Below are 26,891 nucleotides of genomic sequence, written 5' to 3'. Positions count from 1 at the left end.
TACATCAGTCCATGTTCCAGTTTTGAGGGGGTTAACTCAGCAAATTATCCAAATAACTTAGTAAACCTGCTTCTTGTAGCAGACCCTTGACATACAGTAGCATCAGCCTATCAAGTTGCTCATGTAACCCACGTTATTTCCTGTAGCTACAAATCACAGATGTCCCCTTAATTCCTCGCATGCAGCAGTAGACGCTGCAAGTTACAGATGTTCCATAAACACCTCACATGCACCCTTCCGGTAGACGCTAGCCAGGCGGCTGCGCACAGAGAAGCTTCTAGTCCCCTCTTTGTGTCCCGAGCGGGTTACGGCGAGGGAGGAGCGAGAAGGGCTCGAAGCGCGTTTTCCGGAGGATAAAATGGATAGCCAGTCAACATCTTTAGGAAAACGGGCATTAGAAGGGGAGGAGGAAGTGCGAGACGTCAGGAAAACGAGTTATGATGGAGGAATAGAAGATAATTCTTAAATTTAAGGTGGGGAGCGAGATAACACACCGAAGCATCTATTTTTCCACTGAAATCTTAAATCATTGTGCACATAAATATAATTATGTTCCCTCTGTTGCCTAAATGACTTATTACTTAATGCAGGTAGAAGAAGAGTGGACTGCTGGGGTGGAAGTTGGCTTGCATGTTTGTTCCAAGAAATGATGATAGTATTGCTAGTAGTGTGATTTGTTTATGAACTTGATTGTAATTGTATAAAATGATTACTTGCTGGTGCCAATAAAAAAAAACAATCAAATGACAAAGTGAAGTAATTACTCCCATTTATTTTTGTAAAGCTACAACAAACTGGTAATTTAAGGTCACAGTAAGCATACAGTATATACTTGTAAGCATAACAAAATGACCAACAATGAGAGTGACATCACATCACAGCAGAAGGTGGCCGCTGCAGTCCCCTGCTTTTTACCAGAGGGGCCAAGCTTTACCCATATTTTGGTTTGGGACTTATTTCCCCACAGGTTGGAAATGTACAAGATATTTATTCATTTGTTATTGTGAAAAGAGAAACAAATAATTACAAAATGAGAAGGTTTATGAAGAGAAATATTATTGATCAATATTAAGTTACTCTGACTTCAAAAGCGAACATATTATTGTACATATATATTACATTATAGTAGCAGTGTTCATTTCTTTTTCTGCGTCCTCTCATTCAAGCTGCAGAGAGCAGCACAGATTCACAGTACTTTATCCATCTTGGGGGCGAGGTCGACTGGCACAGTCTCTGACAGTATTATGAAGTGTTTCAGTCTGCAGACCCCGCGCTCTACGTGTATTCTCACGTTTGCGATCCCTCTGGTGCGAGTGGTGTCCTCCTCTGAGAGTGGAAATCCCCTTTTTGTGAAGGCAGGGATGGTCAACCGTACCCTCCTCTCATTAAGTACATCTCCAGGAGCCCTCAGTCAGAGGTGATGAACTTGTCACTGCTCCTTCCTCCATATGCTGGTGAGATGAACATTATCAAACCACAAGGTGCAATGGCAACCATGAACTTAACTGTGTTCTGCCCATAGTAAAGGCTATAAGATTCTCCCCTGGAGTGGAGGTTTCGGGGCTTCTGCAGACTGGTTTCCGAACAGCTGATTATGCAGGTTGTGCCAGGATCGAGCTGAAAGCTGCAACTGTACAAAAGGGAAAAGGTTCTGGGGGAAGAAAGCAGCAAGCCTTTGTAAAGGGGTTCCTTGCAACACTGTCCCTTTGTCACATGTGGTGGACCTCAGCGGCATCAGGCAGCAACTGATCGCTCATTGTGGAGTCTTCCCGCCGGCACAGCTTTTAATTTGGGTTCCTCAAATTCCACGTTATAGGGTTTGATGTGGCCGGCTGTACAACATCATCTGTGATGAAGAAAAGTCCCAAAAAAAATACATGCTTAGAGTTTATTATTATTGATCATTTGCTCGTTGGTTTTGTATGTGAGTCAAAACGCAAGACATGTACATATAAACAGACACTCATTATCAGCCCGTTTAGTCTAATAATAACAACAGAGAATAACTAACATTTTTTGCCTGGCTAGTGGATCTGAAAGTGCTAAAACAATTTTTACTGACCCGATCTCCAAAAGTTATTATTATTATTATTATTATTATCATCATCATCATCATCATCATCATCATCATCAGCTATTATTTACCGATTTCATTTGTAGTAGTGCCGGACTGCAGACCGTCAGCGCGTGGAGTAGCAATCAAAGGCAACGCAGCTAGTTGGCTTATTGTCACAGTGGGAAAGCTCTCGCTCGGAGCCTGTGTGATCGGCAAATACACGAGATCAGCACCATTACATGTCATGCCAATAATATGCTTCTATTATTCTGTCAATAAAACCTTTTTTTACCTGTACGGTAACTTGCATGAATAACGTTAAACAGTAGTAAAGCAGCCTCACTTGTTCCCCGGCTTCTTAACGGCGACCTCGTAGCCCAGGAACGTTTCTGGAAAAGGGTGCTGGTCTGTTGGAGTTCCATCAACTAAGTGTAACAAACAAACATGCGGCCGTTTTGGTGGATTTTTTCCAAATGTCGCGCTTTTAACCAAAGCCTCAGCTGTTCTTCGTCCCTTGGCGGCGGAGGATCCGCATCGTGAGCGGGTCAGAGGACGATGAGCAAACCACTCTGGGTTTAAAAGCTCTACTCTTCCTCCACTTACTGCGGCATCTTTCCACGGAGCAAGCTGTCCTGCCCACGGGAACGTCTTCTTCTTCTGATGTTTTATGGCGGTCGGCAAACAGCTTTTGGTGCATTAGCGCCACCTTCTGAAATGGAGTGTGGATCAGAACGGTTTTGTGCCTGCCCTGCATTCTTCTCCTAAATCCTGACTTTTCCAAAAAGCTAAATATTGCCCCACATGCCCTGAATTCAATTACAGTAACTCCTTTATTCCAGACTTGATGAAATCTCTTCTCAGTCTGTTTTTAGCACCTGTCTTTCCTGCTCGTACCTAGGACAATTGAGAATTACACATTCTACTGTTTCCCGTATATTACAGTACTCACACATACCAGTCCCATGTTTACCAAAATCCAAATGAACGCTAGCTTTACTACTAATTGTTTGCTAACATGTCCGCCATTCTAACTTTACAAAGCGTGTTTACAGCTCGTTTCGCTGCAGCTACAGTAAGTTGCTGAAAAAAAAAAAATCAATGAATGCATCTTTTGTCAGGTTACAGCTGTACCACTCCTAGTGTCTCTGTCTGTTGGTTCCCCTCCTGTGTTTGTCTGCCTGTGTGTGTGTGTGTGTGTGTGGGGCACGTGGCCTCCGGTGAACTGCCAAGAGACTGACACACCTGCTACTCACCTGCTGTCACCCACCTGCTCTCCATTCACCAATCAACACCTGGCAGTATATCTACCCGGCTCTTCTCACCAGTCTTCGCCAGATCGTCTATTTACCTGTGTGGCACTACGCCTCGGCCTCGCTGAAAGCGGTGCTTTCATGTTATCTGAACCCCTGACTAACTCTCTGACTCCCTGTGTTCAGGTTCGTTCCTCTCACCTGCCTCCAAGTTACTCACCTGCTTTCCAGGAAGACCTCACCTCAGATATTCGCTGCTCCGCCAGCCTGACCTCACCAGGCTCTCGCCTGCCTCCACACTCCTGGTTACTCATTGTATTTTACAATAAACGGAAACTACTTAAACTCGTGCTTTTTGGTCCAGCCACAGTGTACCATAACATCTTTAAGTGAAGTTAACTTGCCAAACATTTGCTGATTGTAGCTGCTCAAATGTGAAATTGAACTAGCTGGTGAACATAGTGGAGCGTTTAGCAGCTAAAGAGGCAGATACTTTGTGGAGACCAAAACAGAGCTAAAATGAGTAGTGTGTAGAAGTGTATATTGGACCTACATTCACAAGATGATCAGAAAAATACAGAAACAGACTCTAAATACATGCTAATGTTGTTCTGTGTTTGCTGGATGTGTAAATAGACAACACTTGCTAAAATATCAACTTTATAAGGTGGTAATACTGTAAACGTATCTTTAAATTAAACTGAGGTTTATTTAAAATGTTACTGAGATTACAGAGCACACATCAGTCTTCAAGCTGCAAATGAAAGGAAAAATGTAAAGAAGTCACTTTAAGATGAACAGTTTCATCAAAAGACTAGCTTTATTTTATGTCATAAACATAGTTTTGGTCATTTCATCATAAAATTAGCATTAAAAAACAGACATGTTGAGAAAATTCTACAATTAAGCAATGGGCTCAGGTGGCATCATCTCATGTTGGTTGGAGGAAATACTTTAATAAGAAAACTTTCATTTTGTAAAATAATGTTCCTGTAATAACAGAAATCATGTTATTACAGACTGTTACCTGCAGCACAAGGGTAGATGTATTCTGTCTCGGCCTGGTCACCTGAGAGGAAAAAGAATAAACAAAGCAGAATTTGAAGAAAAGAGACTGAAAAAAACAAAACAGCCAAAGTTCATTCCTTTCCAGGGAACATTATAGACAAAGGTTTTGAATTGTAGGATTTGGTAGTCACTGAAATATGTTTAATGGTTTGTGCGGGAGGGCTGAGTATCTGATTTACTTGGCTGGTAGTAGTCGTAGATCGTGACCACGGCTGGCTTTAGGTTCTGCACTGGGAGCTCCTGTACGAGCTCTAAGCTGTGGTTGATGGGTATGTCCTTCGATAACTGTTGGAAGAAAAACAGACGACACGCTCAAGAACAAATCTGGAGAGCATCATCTAATGTTCCTCACTGTGAATTCTTCTCACCTGCTCTATGTACACGAGAACATGATCTTCCTTTTGTTCAACACGATCCACCAGCAGAGCCCTTTTGAGCTGTGAGAAGATGATATTCAGCTGGGTTATCTTTGCCATCATCAACAACTGACAAACATTTCTGTTCAGGTTAAAGTCACTGTAATAACTCACGCTCTTCAATGACTCTGGGTCTGGGACAAAACCAGAGAGCATTTTGATATCCAGGATCACCATGTTGGTACTGTTCTCCTTTCCACTGTACCTGCAATGCAACCATACAAATGTGATTTTACTGACATTAAGAAATCACTTCCTGGGCTTTGTCCTGCACACCTTGCACAGTTGTATTAGTTGTATGCATAGAGACTTTTTTTTTTTTAAATCTGAGACTTTGCCAGGGTTTCATTTCATAATTCATGATATGTTTGCGATAAGTAGTGACTAGAAACTGCTCAGTTAACATTTCCCACATGTCCATCCACTACCAGTTACTTGGATAAAGAGGATCAGTTGTCCAGAATTGCAGTATTCTTCTATAATTTAATAATAATTACTTACAAGGACGAGATGTTCAGAATGAGTTTGGGTCTGTGAGATGTGCTGATGCAGTCGGCCTCTGGTTTGACCTCCACACTGAGTGGTGACATCAGTAGGAGTTGGGATGTTATAGTGGAGAGAAATCTGGGAAACAGGTTTTAATATTAAAAGTGAACAAGAACAAAAATCTCAAGAGTTTGTTTTCACATTCTGGTGACTCTAGTTTTGTGCTACGGCTTGTTAGTGCCGAACCTTGATCACATTACCTGGTAAACTATTACTCTGACAGGGAACGTTTTTAGACAGGCAGTCGCCTACGGTAGCCAAAGAGGAGGTGGAAATATTTTTAAAATTAATTTTAGACATGAGACGCCCCATCTTCTTTTTAAAGTCATTCCACCCATTACATTGCTAAACCCAATGTTGCACTTTACTACGCACCTCATTTTGAGAAGAGTCTGCAGGCAGACAGAGGAGGGAACATTCTACTGGGGACTGACAGCCTCTGTTACTAATTAAAATTTCAGTTTTGTGACCCCTGCAGTTTATTTGATCACACCACTCCATAAGAATCAGAGAATAACCAGATTAGGCTACTCCATTTTCTGAATATGAGTTGTCAGTTGAGACCATTCCAGCCAAAATGTTCAGTTTCATTTTTGATTGGGTGGCTTGACGTTATATTGCTGCAAAACCTCTGAGGGAGTAGGTTGGTTTCTTTTAACCATAATAATGATCTTTCCTTAACCTTACCAGAGTCTTTAAACTAAGATTACAAAGGTCCCCTAACCTTAAAGGGGAACTCCACAGATTTTCCAGATCAAAGTCTGTTTACAGGTGTTGGGGAGTACTATTGCATATGTGAAAAAAATGGTATAAAGCTTTTTGTGGCTCCAGAGGGAGCTGCATGCAATCTGATACATTTCCTCAAGTGATGTCACTTGAGTTAGCGTGGGCTGGGGCTGAAGTTTGAAAATGAAAAAAATCTGCATTGATTTTGGTACTTAAAAAAAAAAAGTCATCATCATGACTCCTAACCAAACCATAACGGTGGCAGATCAGAATGTCACAGTCATTTGTGTTTTGGAAGACAAGGATTTGTCTGGTTAAACCACCACTCGAAATGAATTTATTAGTTTACCCAGGACTGATAGTGAAGCACGGGCAGATCCATCAATCACATTCTCAGGGAGCTGTATGTCTATTTCCTCTGTCACAGCTTCCCCTGTGTACAGACAGAACAAACACCTTACAGAGAGAAACTCAAGTAGAGCTTAGTACTAAAACAAAGATGTCATTTAGATTGACATCTTTAGATTAGGATGGTCAATGGCAGCAAGTCAGACTGGAAATAAGATTAATCTTCAATGCCTCAAAATTGGCTTTGACGTCAACCATACCGACCTTTTGGGCAGAGCAGAAAGTTGTAGGTCTTTGTCATCTCAGTTCCCTCAACCTGAGAGGAAGAAACAATATGAGTTCCAAAGTTTCCATCTTGTATTAAATGCAAAAAATAATGGTTAATGGATAAACTTTGTCTTTGTCACCTTGTTTTTAAGGTACCGACCTTTACTATGAGAGATCTTGTGACCACGTCGATACGACCTCTGTCTGGCACGCTCACAATCTCATTGTCACATGAAGCGTGGGATGCCACAGCCTCAGCAGTCACAGACACATTCACAACACACACAGTGTGAAACTTCATTAACAATTTCTTCAGATCCTGTTAATTCCAAAAGTGTTCCAACGTTTTGTTAGTAAGGTGGATTTCACTGAGATAAAAAAAAAACCCAAAAGATTTTACTTGTACATGTATTGTAGTGTAAGGAATAAAAACACATTTTTAAAAACTAACTGTAGCCCTTAACATTCACTCAAACATTATCAGGCACTGGCTCCTGAAATTCATAACCATTCATTTCTTGTTTTTGGTGACTTGGTTACTGACATTTGGCCTGCTCTCGTACTGCAAAAAACTTAAGACAGGGTAAATCAGCAGTGAACGGAACAAGACAGATGTCATAGTCAGCCACCATACCCGTCCGATCCCTGCGTGCTCCTGTGGGCTCTCCTCTCCTTGTGTTTCTTGTGTGTCCTCTGTTCGTCCCAAGATGTGGGTGTCTGTGTGTGTGTGTATGTCTTCTGGTCTGGCTCCTTGGTCTCCTGCCTGCTGCTGATCACCGGCTCACCTGACTCCAATTACTCATCAGTCTCCACAGCTCAAATACCAGGCTCAACCACACTACCAACGCCAGGAAAGATGGCGGCAGTGTCAGCAGGCCAAGATCGGAAAAATAGTAGTCGGAAGTTTACGGAAAAAACAAGTCCAGGTGAAAATATCTTTTGTGAGGCGGTTGACCACGACTGTTCTGTGAATGGATCAGAGGTAGGTAATGCTAGTTGGGCTGATATGGATTGTAATGATGAGAGGGATGAAGAGAATGAGGGGGAAATAGGGAGATTGATACATATCAATCAAGGTAAAGGGAGTAAAAGAATTAGAAGTGATAATGAAGAGAAATCGGAGAATGAAGATGACGAGATAGAGGGAATTCAAAGAGAAAGACCTGACAAGTACACAATCATAGTAAGATTTAATGAGAAATCGCAAAGTGACATGAAGAAAATCAACCCATTTACTTTGACAGCCCTGGCGAATAAAGTGGGAGAAATAATATACGCAAAGGTGCCAAATGATGGTAATCTACTGATAAGATGTGCAAATGAAAATCAAGTTGAGAAAGCTCTTAAAATGAAAGCTCAGGGAAAATGGGGGTGAAAAATTATGTTGGAAGTAAAGGAGTCATCACAGGAGTGCCAATGAGTGTAGGAATGGAGGAAATCAAGAAGAACATCAAAGGAGGAAAAGTAATAAAAGCTCAAAGGTTGAAAACAACAAGAGAAGGAGTAAAAAAGGAAAGTGAAACAGTATTGATAGAATTTAAAGAAGACAATATACCAAAGAAGGTGTTCCTGGGTTTTTTGAGTTACCCAGTGAGATTTTATGTTCCAAAACCATTGAGATGTTTTAACTGTCAAAGATTTGGTCATACAGCTAGGAGCTGTAAAGAGCAGAGAAGATGTGCAAGATGGGGGGGGGAGTATGAACGGGAGAATGAAATCCAGAAGACAAAAGTAGAAAAAAAGATTACCTATGCTGAAGCAGCAAGTATGGTAAATGGAAAGAACAAAGGTAGTAACAGTCAAGGGACAATCAGGAACCAAGAGCAGGAAAAAAGATCAAATGACGTGGATAAAAGAGACCTGGTTACATTCATTGCAGGTGTTATTAATAGTACTGCGGATGTTAAATCTAAAAATGATCAAATTCAGCTAGTAGTTAAAGCAGCGGTGTATCACCTTGGATTAATAGGACTGATGTGGCAAGAGGTGAGGGAAAACCTTGCCATTCAGTCAAGTCAGGATGTACCATGAATTGGTTAATCTTAATTATGATAATCCTCCTACAACAGAATGCCAGGGGTTTACTGGCTAATGGTCAGGAATTCAAACACTTCATTAAAACACTGGCAGTGAAACCAGACATAATCTGTATTCAAGAAACTTGGCTGAAACCAAACCTAAATTTTATAATTTATGGATATTCAGGGATAAGGGAAGATAGAGATGTTGGAAAAGGCGGGGGTTGAGCTACATTTATCAAGCAAGGAATTCCATATAGACAACTGGGTGTGGGAGATGATCAGGAATGTGTAATGTGTGGAAATATGGGATGGGATGGGGGGGATGGTGGTCATAATAAATTATTACAATCCCTGCAAAAGTTTGGATCTGAATAACTTATTGACAATACAAGGTCAAGACAAAAATAAAGTGGTATGGTGCGCAGACTTTAATGCTCACAGTACAGTGTGGGGAGGCTACTTACTCATACTGACTCAAATGGAAGGGTAATTGAAGAGATGATGGAGGATAGGAATTTAGTATGTGTGAATGATGGTAGAGGTACGAGAATAAATGTAAATACGGGGAAAGAATCAGCAATAGATCTTACCTTAGTATCTAACTCGCTAGCTGGTTTTAGTAACTGGGAGATTTGGACATGTGATACAATAGGTAGCGATCATTACCCAGTTGTTTGTTCAATTGGAGAAGGGGGGGGGGGACCAGGTGATGGAAGTCCGAAATGGATATTTGAGGAGGCAGATTGGGAAAAGTTCCAGATATTGAATGAGGAGGCGATAATGAGGATGGAGGTTTTTGAAGATGTCGATGAATTGAATAATCAGGTTACATCAGCAATTATAATAGCAGCAGAGAGTTCTATTGCAAAAAATAAAAATAGGTAGAAGAGAAAATTGGTACCATGGTGGACAGAGGAATGTCAGCAGGGATTGGAATAAAGCATTCAGATTAGTTAAAAGAACCAATAATATGCAACATTTAATACCGTACAAGTAGGCACAGGCTACAGTGAGAAGAACAGTACGACAGGCTAAGAGGGCTAGCTGGGGGACTTTTTGTGATGGGATAGGTAGAACAACTCCAGTGGGCGAAGTATGGGGAATGATAAAGAGGATGGGAGGAGATAGAAGGGAATGGGAATACCCGGTTATAGTAACAGAGGAAGGTTCAGCAGTGTCAAATAGGAAAAAAGCAGAGAGCATGGTTAAAGCATTTGCAAAGATACATAGTTCAGAAAACCTATCAGACGAAGAAAGAAGTAGAAGAGAGGGGAAAATAAGTCATTATCCAGGGATATTAGAAAGGAAGGAGGAAGTAGATTGTATAATAGATGAACCATTTACAATGGAAGAAATGAAGAGAGCAATAAAAATGTCAAGATCGTCATCACTGGGTTAAGATAAGGTATGCTATATGATAATAAAAAATTTAGGAGAAAGTGCGCTTTTGAAATTGTTGCATCTGTATAATAGTCTTGGAAGATTGCCAAAAACATGGAAAGAAGCAGTTGTAATTCCGATAAAGAAACCTGGCAAGGATCCATCAAAACCCATCAGCTATAGATCAATAGCATTAACTTCTAATGTATGCAAATTAAAGAATGATAACAGAAAGGTTATCATATGAGCTTGAGAAGAAGGGAAAGATAGCAAATTATCAGAGTGGGTTTAGGAAAGGTAGGAGTACCATGGATGCAGTTGTTAGACTAGAAAATGAAATAAGGAAAGCCCAGGAAAATAAAGAGGTAGTAATTGCAGTGTTTTTGGATATAGAAAAAGCTTACATATGATGTGGAAGGAAGGAGTTCTAATTAAGTTACACAAGTTGGGGATTGGAGGGAGAGTTTTCAATTGGATAAAACAGATAAAACATTTTGTGTGAAAGGAATATCCAAGTAAGAATAGGATCAGAACTGTCAAATCAGTACACTATAGAAAATGGTACACCTCAAGGTAGTGTAGTTAGCCCACTACTATTCATAACAATGATTAATGATTATATCCAGCTGATATAGGTAGGTCACTTTTTGCAGACGATGGGGCTCTGTGGATGAGGGGGAAAAATATGGATTATGTAGTTGGGAAAGTGCAAGGAGCTGTAGATAAAGTGGTGGAAAGAATGGGGATGTAGATTCTCAGTGGAAAGTGTTTTCTTTACTAATAAAAGGATAGATGAAAGATTGAAAATAAGGATGTATGGGAAAGAAATAGAGAGAGCAGGAACATGGGCATCCCCGTTTAACATGGGCAGATCATATTAGAAGAATAGTGGAAAAAAGTAAAAAAGTAATAAATGGTATGAGATGCTTGACTGGTAGAGAATGGGGGCAAGTTGCCAAGCACTGAAAAGAATTTATGTGTCCCTGATAAGATCTACAGTGGACTATGGCAGTATAGTGTATACTTCAGCAGCTAGATCTCATTTAAAACAATTGGATGTGATTCAGGCTCAGGTGTTGAGAGTGTGTTGTGGAGCTTTTAAGACATCGCCTGTCTCAGCTATCCAGGTAGCGGTAGGAGGGATGCCACTGGAACTAAGGAGGCGGCATATAATAGCAAATTACTGGGTTAACTTGCAGGGGTATAAGGAATCGCACCCCACAAAAGAAGTGCTGAAGGAATGCTGGAGGAAAGAGAGAAGTAAAAAGGACAACTTTGGTCATATAGGGAATAAAACAGCAAAAGAGCTTGGTGTATCTGATATGAAAATCAGCTCTTCAATAGTACATCCAGTGATAGCCCCATGGGAGATGAGATGTCCGGAGGTAGATTGGTATCTATTAGAGATTAAAAGGAAAGAAGAAAGTGCTGATCTGGTTGGGGTGTTTAATGATTATATTACTGAAGTATATAAAAACTATACTCAAATATATACAGATGGCACTAAGAACCCTGAAACAGGGGTAACAGGAATGGGTGTGGTGATTCCACCAAGAGGAATTGAAATCAATAGAAGAACATCTAATAATTTAGCAGTTTGTACAGTGGAGATGGTTGCAATTTTAGCTGCATTACGTTGGGTGGAAAAAGCGAAAATTGACAATCATAATATGTACATGTTTCTGCTGTCAGGAATATGGACATGTTGCTGCAGTATGTAGAGGAGGCAGGAGATGTGGGAGATGTGGGAAGGAAAACGTGGAGAAGTGCAAAGTGGAGAAAGAGCAAGCAAAGTGCCTGCACTGCGAAGGAAACCACCATACGGGATCAGCACAGTGTCCAAAAAGAATTAAGGAAGTAAAAATGAATAAGATCAGAGCGGAAATGGGAATGTCATACGCTGAAGCTGCTAAGAGAATGGAGAGAAACGGTGAAATGGTGGCAGTACAAAAGGAAAAGGAGAAGAAAGGAAATGGAGAAAATCAGAGCATCAGTATGGATAAGAAACGATTTCTGGCATTTATTGCCATGGTTATAAACTGTGCGGCTGAAATAAAGGGGAAGTCAGAAAGGATTAAGATGGTGCTGGACGCTGCAAGAAGGTTCTTGAATGTTGTGGACATATCTGGAGAGGATCTGGATGTTACACTGAGGGAAGGGACAATGGGGTCTGGGTTATAGAATGGACTATGGCAAGGGATCACTTTGGGTGGACACTGTAAATAGTTTAAATTGTGAAGCTGTTAAAATCCTGTAGGTGGCGGTAATGCACAATTAGGGATGCTAACCGCCATAAAAATCAACAGAAGAAGAAGAAGACTCTTACGTTAAGGCCTTGCGCGCAATGAAGATAAGTATCTTTGCAGATATTTCTAGTTGCCTCGTTTTTGACTTTGGTCTTCTTCTGCCTCAGACTTACCCTGTTCCGGTGATCGCAGCTCCAGTCTCCTTTCAGTTCCCTACCTGCCTGTTAACCTGTCTCTCCTGCTATGCTACCCTTGCCGGCTGGCTCTCTGACAACATTCTTTATATTTTAGCTCTGTTTTGGTCTCTATCAACTCCTGGCTCTTTTGCTGCTAAATACTCCAATGTGCTGCCTGCTGCTGCTGGAAATGAGGTTGATGATGGTGAGAGTGAACCAAAACAGTTGCAGGCCGTAAAACCAAAACAATAAGCCACAAGATGCTGAAATGCTCTGCAGAGCTGAACTTCAGAGTCCAATGATAATTTTCATAATTTCATTTTGGGTTCATCACTACAAGTAAGCCCTTTCACATTACACATAGTCATATGGTCAATTGTTAATATGAAAAAATAAATTAGCGCAGCTTTAAAGAACAACATTCTAGGGTCGTCTTGAGGGTTGAGTGGTTTAAGACACATACCATGTAACCATGATGTTCCCAGTTAGATTACAGTTGGGGAATCTTTGTAGCATGTAATTTCCCTCTCTCTCCCCTTGTCTCCTATACAGTGAACTATCAGATAAGGGCAAAAATGCCTTACAAGGCAAAATGTCTTGGAAAAATTTATCTTACAAAAAGAATCACATTGTGACAGTTGTTATAGTGTGCAAGTTTTGTGATAGAAGCTCACCCAACTTCCACTAGGTTCCATATCCAAGTCTCAGGGAAAAAAGTGCAGACTGTCTCTACTGGTGGGGGGACAGCAGGACAGGGTACAACCCAGTCGCCGGAGTTATATTGAACAACTGAAAAGAAACAACACAATATTCTACCAAAGGCAAAGCCCAACAATGACAATGTGAACTGAATTAATGTTGGTAAATTTTAGCATGATAGAGCAAAAAAAACAAAACAACTCACCATGGTGTCTGTTTGTATATTTGTCCTTTAAAATTGAGGCATGTAGGCGTTCGAATAAACAAATTAGTTGCCATTTTCAGCCCTGCATTCTAAATAATCCAACAACATACAGACATCACTGAAAAGTTAATCAAATGTACAACAACAAAAACTTTCGCAATATTCTTTATATTGTATATTAATATTGAAAATGTTGCATAAGAATTACCTGGAAAACTGTATGAGCATCTTCTTTCTCGATTCGTGTGGGGTTTGGCAAAACATATCTTCTAAGTCTCACATGCAAGCATTCTACAGGATCTTGAAGCTCATATGAAATATAGGATGCTGTTCTGACAGGCAACAGGTCAAATATCTGAAAAGAAAGGTACGATTCAAGGAAACAAATGGCCAAATGTTTCATTAAGTTCCTACAATTAGGGAATTCTTGGGGTGTACTCTTTTATCCTGAAACGTGGCCATAAAGTATACTTGTCACAGTAGTGCCTTTGTCTTTTAAGTAGACAGATGTAATTAGTATGCTTCCTGGACGCCTTCCTGTGAAACATAAACATGTCAAAATGGGAGGAGACCATGGGGCAGACCCCGAACATGCTGGAGGGATTACATATCCCATCTTGCCTGGGAATGCCTTGGGATCTCCCAGGAAGAGCTGGGTGACAGAGCTTGGGAGAAGGATGTATGGGCTACCTTGCCCATGCTCCCGAGACCCGGACACAGATAAATGGAGGAAAACGGAGGGATGTATGAATAGAGATTACATTACAGCTCTGAGCCGAGCATGAGGAATCAATGTGTTTGCCACCTGTACTAATGCTGCCTGATTGTTGATGGAGATTAGTGGTCACTTGGTTGATTCCAGCAGTTACCTTGTCTGCATCCAGAGTCTTCCCTGGCTCCTTGATGAGGACGCTCTGGTCGACAGCACTCACACCACACAGAGAGTCTGGTTGGGCCGTCACCTGCATGGTGCTTTCCTCTCCTGGGACAGCTGAGGATGGAGAAAACTCCAGCGATACCTGACACGCAAACAAATTGATCTTGTCAACGTGACACAATTGTGTATTGTAGTGTATTGTACTTCAACTTCTTTTTTAATAACTTTTTTGGGGGGTATTTTATGCCTTTATTAGATAGCGCTAGTAGAGAGATGACAGTAAATGAGGGAAATGCAACAAAGGTCCTCAGCCAGACTCGAAGCATCTCAACCACTAAGCCATGGGTGAACCATGTACTTAAACATCTCCAAATTGATGTTTAATTCAGTGACCTTTTCATTGAGCTGATGCCATTATATAAGAATAATAACTTTATCTGTATAGCATTTGTCAGCAGTAGCAATACACAATAAAAATAAAGGTAATATATGAGGTAAACAGACACAGCTAAAAGTACACCAACAGAAATACTATTAAAAAATGGTCAAAAACTGTTTATAGCAGCCAGTTTAAAAGTGTGTTTTTAGAAGGGATTTAAAATATGAAACTGATTTTGCTAGCCTAATCTCCTCAGGCATTCTGTTGCAAAGTACAGGCGCCTGAATAGAGAAAGTGCAGTGCACCTTTAGTTTTGATTCTGGGCTATGGAATAACCAAAAGCTCCTGGCCCGAGGATCTCAGGCTAAATGCAATGCTTCTTGCAGAAAGAGTGTGTGATTGGATTGCTATCAAATTAGATCAGCTGTGCTCCTCATTCCCATGATCATTGTCAATAAATATGCCAGTAAACATGCAGCAATGGAACATTTTGCAGCCCTGACAATAACTCTCAGTAGACCTAATAAATAGTTAACAACTAGCTGGTGAACATAGTGGTGAACATAGTGGAGCATTTAACAGCTAAAGAGACAGATATTTTTCTCAGGAGAATAAAGCAGAACTAAAGGGAGAGTGAACATTGGAATTACATTCATCTACATCCATCCACAAGATGCCCTCAACCCCCTGTTCCTCATTCCCCAATTACTCCTGTCAGTGCTTATACCAGCCCCTTCTCCCCAGTCAGCATCGGATTGTCAATATTGTTATGCCTTTGCATTCCAGCAGCCTAAACCTGAACCTGCTTTCTTGTTACCTGTTCCTGTGTTTTGATCTGTTGCCTGTTCCTGACCTGCTCACCAGTTGTGCCACTCTCTGGATCTGACTCACTGAACTGTTCCTGTCTGCCTGGATTGTATGCAGGGTCCATTCCCTGTTGCCTCGCACTCACTTGCCTGACAAACTCAGATGTTTAATGTGTAATCTCATCCTGTGGTTATATAAAGCCACCCTAGTTAGTCAGCTATCTTAAGGAGAAACCTTATCAAGCATTGATCATCTTCCTGAAAGAGTTTTCATGTGCCTGACATGTTAGATCACTGTAGTTTTAGTGCTACCTCGTACTTACATGGAGGCGGATGTCCCCTTTAATATTTGCTGTGCTGAATTAGAAAGTGGCGACACCATCACTGTCAGTTATTGTAATAAACTGCTTTAACCTGTTAGAAGCACAAAGTTGTATCACTGAGAATGCACATGGCTTCATTTGCACACAGAAGAAGTGAAGACCACATGCAGTTACTTTGCCCTCCACATTTGATCGTTGGTCATAAATCTTGGGTGTGTCAATGAAGGACAGCTTTCCAACAACATATGAAATCCATATTCCCTTCTCTTGTGAAAATGAAATACCTTTAAGAAAAGGCTCCCTGTTACAACTACGTGTTTTCCACATTGTTTAAATTATCTTTTTGAAAAGACAGTATATAAAGACTTGCCTGTCCCCTCCTTCTCCACTTTGGCAGTGAGATCCAATTTATCTAGCAGCACCTTTTCGCCAGTTTTGTGAAAGTGGACATCGTGAAGGTAAAAGTGGCACAGCCTTTCTTGCCTGCCTAGCAAGTACAATAACCTAAGATAAGAAATCTGTTGTAACCAATATGTAGATACATGTGTGTATGTACTGTTTGTATGCAGACTAATTTATTAAGTTAGGTTTGCCTTAGTTTTCAATAAAGTATTGGTTAAAATACATTCAATTGTGTGTGGTCCGCCGCTGTCTAGCTCACTGAGCCTGGGCTGCGACATTGCAATGTCACATCACCAACCTTTCCTGCCTGATGTACCCCCAGTGCCCTGTCAGATAATCTCAAATACCCCTAACCATCCAAACATGTTAATTTCAATTGATTTGGGATGTTATTTAACCATGTGGTGACCTCAGGGCCTGAAAAGTGAAGCCAATGCAGAATTCCCTTTCACCTGCATTCTTTCTAATGGCCAGCAGGGGGTGACTCCACTGGTTGCAAAAAGAAGTCAGATTGTATAGAAGTCTATGAGAAAATGACCCTACTTGTCACTTGATTTATTACCTCAGTAAACATGCTCCTAATGAGTTGATGGTCTCAATTGCTAGTTTCAAGTCTTCTTCAATACAGCATGATGTTCATTTTGTAAATTATGGTCCCATTTAGAGTAAAATAGACAATAAAGCAGGGTATGCTTTAGGGTGGGGCTACCTTGTGATTGACAAGTCGCTACCACAGCGACCTCTCAATCAGGATAGAGGCGATGCGTGTCCATTGATGAGAACTTGTTTTTGGGTGCTGTCGGTGTTTTCGTCTAAGAACTTTAACAGTGACCCTTTCACAGTGTGTTTTCAGTTCATGAAAGTTAACTGTAACATTTTGGTCACCTATAAATGTCTTGTTCAGAATTCAGTTGTACTAAAATACACTCTAGGAGTCGGCTGTTAATTTTTTCATGTAAGTACATTCTGTTTTTCGCTAGCCAAAATAGCATCCCAATTAATATCACAGTTAACGTGAATTACGAATGCACCTTGCTAACCTAGCTAGCACTAGCGTTAGCTGATAACTTAGCATATGCTATGCTCCCCAGCTCCACCCCCTGCAAAAAACCAAGATGGCGACGGCCAAAATGCCAGTCTCGAGGCTTCAGAACAGTAGTCCACAAACCAATGGGTGACGTCACAGTGACTACGTCTACTTCTTCTATACAGTCTATGTATTTAACACAATTACTTACATAAAATTTAATATTGTTACACAATTGTTTTCATACAACTGATTAGGTCGGTATGATCAAGTTTGCCTTCATACTACTACCACTTGCAGAGGCAGAACCTGTACATTTAAACCATTTATCCTTTTACTTTAAGTTAACTATTTCAACTGTTTATTAATTACTTTTAGCTAACTATTTAAACCGTTTATCCATTACTTTTTCGCTAACTATTTCAACTTTGCTCACTTGCTAGTTTTCACACACTCAGGTGTTAAAGCTGACTCAGGTTGGTGGGTGGTGTGTAGTGTGCAATCAGTTTTTTTGTAGCTGGTTACTGTGACAATACATTTACTAAATTTCAGCATCACACAATTTATAATCGGATTTGGTTGTTAATTTATATATTTTTTTTAATTAACTGAGCTACTCCAAAATCTCTCTATGTACGCCTGGTTAGGAATCACTGCACAAGTGTACTCTCTCCTGTGCCTGCACCATCTTGTACATACCATATACCTGTATATGTATGTGCAACACAGTTCTTAAGTATTTTAATATTTATTTGTTAAATGGGTATTCAAAGTCAGAATTCAAAACTATTTGTTTTATTATTATTTTTTGGCCTTGTTTCCTCACAGACCACAGAAATTGTATAATTACAAATGTTGGACAATTCCTTTAAAAGGGGCAATATATAATTGGCCACATGGCCACATGCTCCAAACAAATAGGGGGCATCATTTCCTCCCTCTCTGTCTCAGCCAGCAGCAAAGTTTACAAGAATTTGGCAAATTTTAAGATACATGGCAAACTAAGCTAAACAGTTAGACTAACAATACATACAGATAGCTTTCGTTTTAGCTTGTAACAATTCTCTATTAGCCGAGCTAGCGCGCTGTGTGCGCTTGCGTACATAGAGAGCCTGCAGACAGAGCAGATTAAAATATTGCTTTCTACATGTTTACATGTTCATGCTTGTTGAACAGGTGTATTGATTAAGTATTGGTTCTTTACTCACAAAGGTTTTATTGCACTTACTGTCCATCGCAGCCAGTGTGTGTGTAACGTTATGTGGAGGAGCCCCCAACACAGAGAGCAGGAAACAGGCTGCGCCACTGCGGAGTGATAATAAATCACACCAAAACGTTAAAAGTACCGATAAAAGAACTGGTACGACGGAGCTTATCAATACTACCGTCAGATCAAGTGGTGGCAGGATCGTCTCCGTACACTTGTACGAACAAAGATAAGTGTATAGTACGCTCTAGTTTTGCCTTGTTGTAACTTCATTTTGTCTCTGTCACAGAGCTATTCTCTGCCGGTGATCTGAGCTACTCGATCTCTCCTCAGATCTCTGTAAGACTGTTCCTGTACCAACTGCCATGCTACACTAGCCAGCTGCCTTGCCTGCTCTGCCAACCTCTCCTCCTGAGCCTGCTGCCTCTCGGGTCCAACCTACATCCCCCACGGATCCACTGCCTGGCCGGTTCAGCACACCCCACTACACCAGCCAGTCCAGAGCCTGCTTCCCCTGTCTCCGTCCGGAACGTTGCCACTTCATCCATGACCCGGACCGGCCGTGTCCTCTGAGGAGACAGAACTACGCCAGACTTCTGCACAGTATTTAGAACAGCTACAATAAAGACTGTTACCAACCTAACCCAGCTCTGTTCCGTTGTGTTCTGCATTTGGGGTTCTTTGATCGTGCACTACGACATATAGAGAGTTACGATGACTATGAATTACACATATGTTTGTCAATTTAAAAGATAATTTTGCAAGTCAAGAAAGTTGCACTTTGTTGTAAAACTGTTTAAGTATAAGACTGTAAAAATATGTAATTAGAAAGACTACACACCCGAAAGTCGCGCAGGTGGCGTCATGACTCTCTCTCTCCACAAGCGGCCAGAAGCTACAATGCATATGTGTTTCATACATAGATGTACAAAGTACCGGATTTAGTAACGCGAGCAACGGGTCTTGCTCGTTCTTTTGCTTCCCAGCTGATAAAGGGCCAGGAGTCGCTGGATAAAACACATCAGGTAAGTTAGTTACAAGGGACAGCCATGTTGGTTCTGGTAACATATATTGTGTGGGCGAGAGATGTAGTTCACTGAGTGATTCCACACAAAACTAAATGGTACTACGACAAACCTACTGTGCGACTTTCTTGACATGCAAAATGATCTTTTAAATTGACAAACATCATATGTGTAATTCATGGCACAATTCAAACAGGATCAAAAAATTATTTGTCTCTCGCCATTGACTACAGAACATATTTTTTCCAAAATAAGGTCCCATGGGGGACACCGGAAGGGGAGGGACTTCGGCCCTCTATTGCCCCTTTAAGCTATTCCCATTGTGATTCAAAAACAACTTTGTATATAGCCAAACAACATAGAGGAGACCCTTACGTAAACACATGACAGCCTGAGTATTGGTTTGAAAAGATCTAAAAGTGAAACCCCAGAAATGCAGAATTTTAATCAGTGAACATTGCACAACACACATAGGGCATATTAGCAGGTCAGCTAGCGCATGACCCTAACTAAAGGGTATTAAAGATTGACACAGGCTCTTCGGAATTCAGCTTTCTCTGGCCAAAGTACAAGCCAGTGGCTGTTTAGATTAAATACAGTGAGATCCAAAGCCCCAGTTTGTAGTTTAGACAGGTAAGATAGGTATATAAAATACAATATACAAACATGTCTGGCTTAATGTAATGCTAAATGTGTACAGTGTATACATGCATACTGTATAAGCATATGTTTCAGCAAAGAGACTTTATACATTAGAGACGTTATACTGAAGCAACTGTACCTGCTTTTTCTTCTTGTAGCATAGGGCTGCTATCTCAGGATAGTCCTTGTTAATCCTATAGTGCGATTTGTCGGCACACTTTAATTCCAACACTGCCTGGCACAGGCTGTCCATATGTATATATGATTAGATGGTCAAAAAAATCATCAATTAGTTGTTGAAAATGAGTCATTCACTCTCCAAACTGGGTCTATTTTTAGTTTATTTAAGAGTATAATTAGTCATTTGTTGAGAAAAGTTACTTACTTTGCACATACTTCAGCTTTGAATTCCTCCTGCCCAATGCTTATTTTATCAGATGCATTTATTTTTACATCAAACTTAGGCAAAACTGGAAAAAAAAATGTTGTTAGCATTCTGGCTTAATTGCAAACCATGAGTGTTAAAATGGAACCACAACTTACCATATTTCTCCACCTTGAAGATGTAATGTGTTCTCTTTCCGTCAATTGACATAACATTCCTTCACGGGCCTCAGAGTTCAAGGAGTAAGAAAGCTGCAATATTTTACCATTTGATGTTTTGTTCAGCCACTGTCCAATCCTGTTGTGGTAAGCATCCTGTACAATAAAATAAATAGGAAGAACATGTATTTACATGTAGAGGTATGAGGCAGGGATGTCCCCCTCTCCCCACTGCTATTTTTTTTGCATTTTTAACTTTACTGGCTAGGCCCCTGATATTGCTGAAGTTGAAAAGTGCTTCTCCCCCAACACACTCACAATGGATAGCCAGCATACTGCACTTCAGGAAACTGGAAAAAAATTTAACAAACCCTACATGGGACCATTGCCAAATTTGACTGTACTTGGCAGCCTCTCATTGGGCATATCAAGGAGCTGCAGCTTCACCCTCCACCCCTCCTTTAACTTTCTAAATCTAGTGTCAGACCCACAGTTATTTTTGTCTTTTTACCATTGTGACCCACGCTACTCATATCATATGTATGATATGATAATGATCAATCAATGCATGTATAGAACAAGTGTTATGTTTGTACTTCCTGTTCTTATTATGGTATGTTTTGTATTATTACTTTGGTCCAGACTGAAATATCTCAACAACTATTGAATGGATTGCCATGTAATTTTGTACAGACATTTATGGTCCCCAAAGGATGAATCATTGTTACTCTGTTACTTTTATACAGACATCCATGGTTCTCAGATAATGTACCATAATGACTTCCCCTCAAGATAAATTGTAGTAACTTTGGTGACTTTTCATCAAGCGCCATCTTGAGATCAAAATTTAAATTTGTCCAACACCTTGGTTTATGCACAAATGCCTTCAAAACTAATGAAATTCCCATAATGTTAGCACTGTCATTGTGAACATGTCAGCATGTCTTGTCTTTCTTTTTATCTTGTCCTGATCACCAGGTTGAGAATTACTTTTATAAGGCACATGCTAATTAACATGCTGACTTTCCGAAAAGACAACCACACAAATAAACCCATCTTGCATTAAGATTTGTATATGAATCAAACTTTAAAAGTAACTTTTATATATAATAGAATATCAGTATATAGTGTGTTAAAGTGTAGGTATTTTCATTTTAGTCTTACCTTAATTTTGATGAATTTGTACTGCAAAAAAAGAATGAGAGAATTTTGTTAAAGGACAAGCTGCTTTGTGTCCTGCCCATCATACAGTTTCCCAATGAGTCCAGGTTAAGGTGATAAACTGCATGTCAATTATTTTTATTTAAGAAATCAATTCAATTTTATTTATATAGTAGCAATTCATAATAATGAGTTCTCATTGCACTTTTTCTATAGAGCAGGTCTAAACCATACTCTTTATAATTTTCAACGATGCATTAGCCATCTGTGCTCTGATGTTTTCCAATCAGTATACAGCTATTTATATAGTCCAAGACAGTCATTGTAGACTATAGCTCCTAATATTACTTCTATTTTCTTATTTTTATTATTTAAACATGTTTAACAAACATTGACATAAAACTTTTTTTCGAGTATCTGTCTTGCTGAGCAAATAGTCTTTTTGTAAAAACATACAAATACCATTAGTTTTTAGTATTATAGTTTCAGGGTTTTCAATTGGATTCTGTGCTATAAAATGAGAAACTAGTGTTGAAAGGGGTCAATAGATTTATCACAGTGTAAGGTATACAAGTATTCTTACAAGCTGGTGTAATGACGTTTTGTTGAACAGATGTATTGTCCTATCAGGAGTAAAGGTGCTGTGTTGCTTTGACCTCTCTCTCTGTTTTGGGGCAGAGGTGTGTACCAAGTGTTTAGCAGGGAGGATGAGGAAGTGTCGAGAGGGGAGACCACGTTGTTCATCTGTATCGGTTGAGTCTTACTTGCAACAAGGTTTCTGAGAAGTACCAGAAAGTTGCATTGGCTGTCAGAATAAGCTGACATTTTATGGTTCCGACGGTGAGTGGAGTTCGTTGGAAAGCAGACAGGAGTTCTATGTCAAGGTCTCCACTCCAGGCAGCTCAGCAGTGGTAGTTCAGCATGACAGCATGTTGTCGAGGAGGGGGAAGAAGGGATTCTTAGGAGAATTACCCTGAGGGTTTCCCTGCCATCCAGACTACCTCTGCCAGTAACTCATCTCATCCTTCCCTGCTTGGCCCAGCAGACTGGTATATTGTTCTTGTTTCTACCGTTATATAAAGAACAGCGGTATGTTGATTTTATGTTTATTGAACTGAATATGTGACTGTAACAATGACTCAGTCGCTGTTGTGCATGAGGCATTGCTCATACAAAACACCAGTCATGAATTCGGGAACAGGGACACTTTATGGAAACTCAGAAACGTGGACACTTTATGGACTGAGACAAAGGTTTAAGTTGAGACATTGTGTTTCATACAAGAATATTAGTAAGATATTTGGTTTTCTATGTGAATAGTTAATTCACTTGTTTTGTTTTTAAAATTGTGGAGTAAGAAGAGGGTATTTACTTCTCTTTCATTTTGGGGACCTGATAAGTATAATTTTATTTGGAAGATTTTTTACTTCATTTTGGAGATTTGATACATTTATTTTTATTTAGGAAAATTACTACAGGTGACCTCACACTGGAAATAAGAAAAGTGAATAACACAATTCATTTAACGAGGGTGGATAAATATGTTATTGCTGCTCAGCATGTTGGTTCATGTCATTAGTTAAGGTCTTAAGGAGTCTCACCTATCCCGCTAGATATGGGAAGGAGGAGAGAGTTGTGCTGAAGTCAACGTGAGCTAACAGACTGGTGCACACTTACACTCCAGGTAGCTGCAGCGCCAGAAAGAGGTTCTGGAGCCCACCTTGTCATATTTGATAGTGTTAATATTAATAACACCACACCTTAGGATAGTTAAAAACCTACTTACATACGAAGGTAACGAGACCGGCTGTATTGGGGCGGGGACTTCCATTAATCATTCAAGGTATAGTATACCCCTGCAAGACGATGGCTTAATTTCCCCGCTATAACATCAACAGCAGAAATGTTCAAAGACCTTCAACTCAGCACAGGCAGGTTTAGCTAAATGGGCTGTGGTTGTACTATTGACCCAGAGCTTTATCGGGAGCTGATATTCAGGTTCACTGGGGCACAAATTAAATCCTGTGCCATTATCAAACAGTGTCATTAATACTGTGGTTCATGAATGAGATCTAAAAGAAAGGAGAGACAGCTCACCAGCTGATTGGCAGGTCTCAACTTGGTGTCCAGTGTGATGACTCAGAAATGCACTGAGAGAAATACAAAGAGATTACATTACAGCTCATCTACAGTGTAAAACATGTCTGTCTTGCATTCTTTAACTTTAGAAAAAAGTCAATCAAAGGCAAAGTGACTCATTTCTTCAATTTTTTTCTTCTCCATTTATTCCAGTTCAGTGTCATAGAGGCTCTGAAGCTAATTCCAGCATGCAGTGGGCCAAAAGAGACTATAAACTATGCATACTGTACTATACAACATCATAAATAATCAGCTCAAGGTTACCTGTTTGTCCAGGGAGGTAGATTTGTTTATCTGTTTGGACAAATGTCATTGGATGATAGACTTTGATCATGACCTTCCTGACTTCTTTCGAGTAAAAATTGTCACCTCACACCTCCAACTTCTGCACCACTTCATTCTGCACTAAAGGAGCCTGTGCAGAAACAACACCAAGAAAGCCATTAACTCTTACTGAAAAAACTCAAGAGCTTCATAATATTTTCACTTTGTTTTTAAAACTTTAAATCACAAATGAACATTTTCTTTTTAGGGTTAATTGTGTATTTCAAATGTCTTACTGTATAAGTTATGAAGTCACACTAATGGTCAGCAGGGTTGGCCTGAAACTGAACGCAGGTATGAAACTCTATACTGGACGTCTTCTTGAGAAGGGCTATATTCTGCTCTTGGGACATCAAAGTGACGCTCATGACCAGAGTTTCGTTGGGCCGCAGGAGACTCGCACAGACTTTGGTTTCAGCTCCAGCTTCAAGAACTGCAGGAATGGCTACCATGTACTGCCTACAGCCACAGAAACATACACACATACAGTAGATACTTCACTGGATCTCATATGGAAGAAATGCCAACCCAGAGTATTATGCAGCAAAACAATCATTATCCAAGATGCATGTAAACTAGTTAAAACTAAATTACACACACAAAACATATGCTAATATACTATTTTTAGACAGTACAGGTAAACTTACGGTCCTGCCACTGCTTGACCCACACACATCCAACTCACGAAGACACACAGTGCCCATGTCCACATCTGAATCTCAGGACGACCCATGACTGACTGACATGAGCCTCTGAGTCAGCATCTGTTAAATACTCTGCCACAAATCTGTCCTCCTTTCACCCATATCACACAAACACACTAATTTCTGGGTATCCTTTAAGTCAATCATTTACAGTATAGACAAAGCCAAAATACTGATGTCCAGATGGATGGCATGGATGAGAATTTGAATTAGACTGTTAATTTATAGTATAATCTACAGTTTCATTTATTTTATACCATGGTTTGGTGACAGGATGTGCAGATGTGGGTCTTTCATGTTCAGAACTGATTGAGATCAGTCTGTGGGATTGATGTTAGTGCAGCACTCCAAACAGCAGACAAGGGGGGTTTCAGAGCAAAGCGCAATTAAATCTTTCTGTGTATACCAACAGAGCAGGTGGTGCAGTACTTATAGTGTTGGGTTCGCCAGATTCTAGCACTGTTGTGAATCAAATTGGTCTCTTTTGGTCTGCAGTGTCTCTCACATTCAGTAAAGGCCCGGTCACACCAGAAAGTGACACACCAAAATTCATCCGTGCATCTTCCCGATATATGTAGTTCTAGATGCTTGATGACATAGCAACTTCTCGCAGGGCATGTTAGTGAACTTCTGTAGCTGGAAAGCTAACCTTAACAGTTAGCTAGACAAATAGGATATGTTAGCCGTTATCAGTCACAATAGCTGGTGTGACTGGGCCTTATCCACACAAATTAGGGTTGAACCAAACTTTACCACCAGATGAAAATCCTATATGCTGAAGGGAAAAGAGCCATGTGTCAGGCACAAAAATCTTGCTGTTATCCTGATGGGGCATTTGTAAAATCTGAAAATAGGTCAGCCAAAAACACCAGTTTCAAGTAACAAGTCTGCCGTTAATAATAATCGTCATAAGTTTATAAATGGATTTTGGTCCAGACGCCCTGTAGCCTTCACAAGATGGTAAGTGGTCAAACAGTCAGTCGGAGGGTCTTTTGATGAATCAAAGAGTTTCCTAAAGAGACAAAGCAAGCGTTATACTGGAGAAGGATTTTCCACAACTTCTAAACCCAAAAGTTGTTCTTATCAGCTTCTAAGTGATGTATAAAGCATGAGTTAATGAATTATTAACCATTAATACAGCCATTAGTTATACCCTTTATAAAGGGTGCCTTATTAGAAATTGGTACAGACTATGTCAAACTGGAGAGACCTTATGTTAACAGGTCAGGTGAGGACTTGTATGAGAACAGGGACACCCTGTCTTCAATTATGTTCTCATTTAACAGTGGGTGTTGGACTGTTGGTTAGACAAAACAAGCAATTTGAAGACATCAGCTTGGGCTCTGGGACATTGTAATGGACATTCTACACCATAGTTTTTTGCAGTCCTATATAGAACTAGCAATTTTAGACTGTTCAACTGGTAGACATATCTACTGTAATTGCATTCTTGTTCTGGCCATAAAACCATTGAACTGTCAGTATGTTACGGTAGAGAGAGCACTGCTCACTTTAATAGTGATATGATCGCCCATGATTGTTACAAGCCCCTATAACACACCCACTGATAATATGAAAATGAATTCTTCTTTATCCCACCTTGTTTCCATCAGCACTCAAGTGCTTTGCACACCTCCAGCTATGAAAATACTAAAAGTACACCACCTCTGCACACATCACAGGGCTTCCTCAATCAAATTGATGTGTTAATGTTAATGTAACTTGAGTGCACCAACAGTGCCCTTTAAACTGTGTGGGATGTTTGATTTTGCCATATAAACAGTGATTATCCTGAGTAAACCATTTTCTAATAAACAAACCTGTGTGGATTGTGTGGTCATCCTCAAACAATGCTGCTGGGTTACAACACGTGAAAGTGCAACACCCGCACATCTGCCAAACATTTGTGCATTGCTGTCCTCAAGGAC

General features: G+C 40.2%; 1 pseudogene; it reads right to left on the bottom strand.

Annotated features, from left to right (window-relative positions):
- Nucleotides 1-752: 752 nt before the first annotated feature.
- On the bottom strand, nt 753-24,456 carry LOC122879062 (annotated as a pseudogene).
- Nucleotides 24,457-26,891: the final 2,435 nt, after the last annotated feature.

The sequence above is a fragment of the Siniperca chuatsi genome, linkage group LG7 (genome assembly GCF_020085105.1).
Source record: "Siniperca chuatsi isolate FFG_IHB_CAS linkage group LG7, ASM2008510v1, whole genome shotgun sequence".
Taxonomy (NCBI): domain Eukaryota; kingdom Metazoa; phylum Chordata; class Actinopteri; order Centrarchiformes; family Sinipercidae; genus Siniperca; species Siniperca chuatsi.
The sequence above is the reverse complement of the archived record's forward strand: the minus strand, read 5'-3'. Positions and strand labels throughout refer to the sequence as shown.